Source organism: Vombatus ursinus, unplaced genomic scaffold, assembly GCF_900497805.2.
Source record: "Vombatus ursinus unplaced genomic scaffold, bare-nosed wombat genome assembly UNPS02011334.1, whole genome shotgun sequence".
Lineage (NCBI taxonomy): Eukaryota > Metazoa > Chordata > Mammalia > Diprotodontia > Vombatidae > Vombatus > Vombatus ursinus.
In genome coordinates, this window is record NW_020951112.1 from 9,951,988 (window position 1) to 9,954,772 (window position 2,785).

Below are 2,785 nucleotides of genomic sequence, written 5' to 3' on the forward strand. Positions count from 1 at the left end.
TAGTCTAGGAAAGAGGTGCCTGAAAAGTCGTGACAGGTTAGAATATTGGGTCACGTGGAACAAGAAGAAATTGGATAGGGAAGTCTGGAAGTGTGAGGCGCCCAGAGCTTCTGCATATAATTCTCCTACACAAGCCTGGAAAGGGAAAGCAAGCAACGTGAACAATCAGCCCTCAAGACTTATGCAACCCACTCCAACGCCTGCACAGGTCACCCACGGGCATTTCCCAGCCCCTTCTCTCAGCCCACCCAAATTTAGAGCCAAGTCAGAGAGTGCGATGAGAGTTCAAGTTATCAAAGGCTTTAGAGCTAGAAAGTAATCTAGGCCAACCCTCCCACCCATTTCCCAGATGTGAAAACTGAGACCAAGATAAGTGAAGCATCTTAAAATGATAGGATCATATATTCAGAGCTGACAGGGTCCTTAAAGATCCTCTGGTTCATCACCCTTAGAGGAGGAAACTGAGGCTAGAGAGGAGAAGTGACTCTGGATCCCAAGATCACAGACTGAGAGTTTGAAGGTACTTTAGAGATCATATAGCCCAACCCACCTCATTTTACAGATGTAGAAACTGAGGCCCAGAAAGGGTAGTGAGTAACAGAGTAAGGCTCACCTACCAAGTGTATGAACTTGAGCACCTCTCCAAATCCATGTTCAGTGTCATTACCTGTTACATGGGGATAAAAAGACCTGTCCAGCCTGCCTCCCAAGTCTTCCATGACAGTCGAATGAGGAAAGAATACTGGATGTGAAATCAGAGTCCTAGGATTTACATCCGGCTTCTATCACTTCCTAAGTTGTTTCTAAATTGCCTCACTTCTCTGCACCTTCATTTCCACATCTGTAAAGTGAAGAATTTGGGGTAGATAATAAGTTCCTTCCAAATCTCATTCTATCAACCTATGAACCTAAGTCTCTTCAACTCTTTGTCTATAAAACAAGGGGGAAGGGTGAATGAGACACCCTCCAAGAATCTCTCCAGCTCTAAAGCTATAATTCTCTGGTCCTGTCTTTTCTCTGAGCCTCAGTTTCCTCTTCTGTAAAAGGCGGAGGTTGAACCAGATGACCTCTAAGCTTCCTTGAAATACCTGCTCCTATGATGCTGATTAATGAAATTCCTTTGTTGTTGTTCAATTGTGTATTCTTTGTGACCCCATTTGGGGTTTTCTTGGCAAACATACTGGAGTGATTTGCCATTTCTTTCTCCAGCTCATTTGACAGATGAGGAAACTGAGTCAAACAGGGTGAAGTAACTTGCCCAGGGTCACACAGCTAGTAAGTATCTGAGGTTGGATTTGAACTCAGGAAGATGAGTCTTCCTGACTCCAGGCCTGGTGCTCTTTCCACTGCACCACCCAGCTACCAGTGAAAGCTCTAGGAAAAGTTTTAAGTGCAATAATCACAAGGGCTTTGAGCTCAGTTGACATCTTTGAGATGTATGCAGCCTGGGTGGGCAGCTTAGAACAGAAAAGAAAGTTTTTTGACATCCTAAGGCTGAGGTCCCTTTATCCCGAAGTGTGTTGGGACCAAAAGACCTCCAGCAAACTGACCGAAATAGAATTTTTCCATTGTATTCAGTGACATCTCCAAACATCTGCTTTCAGTTCCCTCACTCGCCTCTCATCAGGGCTGCTGGTCTTCTCTGTCATGTCATTACTTGGGTCAGCTTGCTTAATCATTCATCAGAGACTTGGCGACGACTTGAAATGCCTTTAGTTTCCCATGTTTAAAAAAAGTGACAGATGACAATGTGCAGGAGAAGACATCTTGGTGGGGTCTGAGTGAATAGGACATGGACAGATGAGATCACCAAGAGACCCAATGGGTCCTCTTGACCCTGGCCAAGCTGTTCGGCTCCAGAAGCAGTACTGAGCACCTATAAAATGTGGATAACAGTACCTATGTAACCCACCTCATGGGCAGCTAGGTGGCGCTTCAGTGGATAGAGTGGTGGGCCTGGAGTCAGGAAGACTCATCTTCTTGAGTTCAAATCCAGCCTCAGACACTTCCTAGCCATGTGACCCTGGGCAAGTCACTTAACCCTGCTGGCTTCAGCTTCCTCATCTGCACAATGAGCTGGTGAAGAAAATAGCAAACTACTCTAGGATCTCTGCCAAGAAAACCCAAGTGGGATCATGAAGAGTTGGGCAAGACTGAAAACAACTCAACAACAACCTACCTCACAAGGCTGTAGTGAAGCTCACTTAGATAAAGAACACTGGAGTTGAGAGTCAAAGAATCTGGGTTCAAATCCCAGACCTGCTACTTATAATCATAGGATAATAAGACCATGGATTTGGAGGTGGAAGAGACCTCAGACATCATCTACTCCATTTTCCTTATTCTATAGAGGAAGAATCTGAGGCACAGAGAGGAAAAGGTATTGGTCCAAGTAGTAAATGTTTGAGACTGGTTTTGAACCCAGGTCTTCTGACCCTATTTGACTTATAAAGCTTTTCATAACCTGAGCCCTCCCTACCTTTCTGGTCTTCTTATAATTTACTTACCTCCAATGACACTGGCCTTTTTGCTGTCTCTCATACAATCACCCACCCTTTGCTTTGGCTGTCCCCCTGCCCTGTACCTGGTATGTTCTTCCCTCCCTCCTCCACCTCTTGATTTCCCTAGTTTCCTTCAAGACTCAGGTCAAATCTTGTCTTCTGCAAATCTCTCCATCTCCCAATCCCTCCCCAACACACCATCCCACCCCTTCCCTTTGAGATGACCTTCCTCTTCCTTATCTATCTATCTATCTATCTATCTATCTATCTATCTATCTATCTAT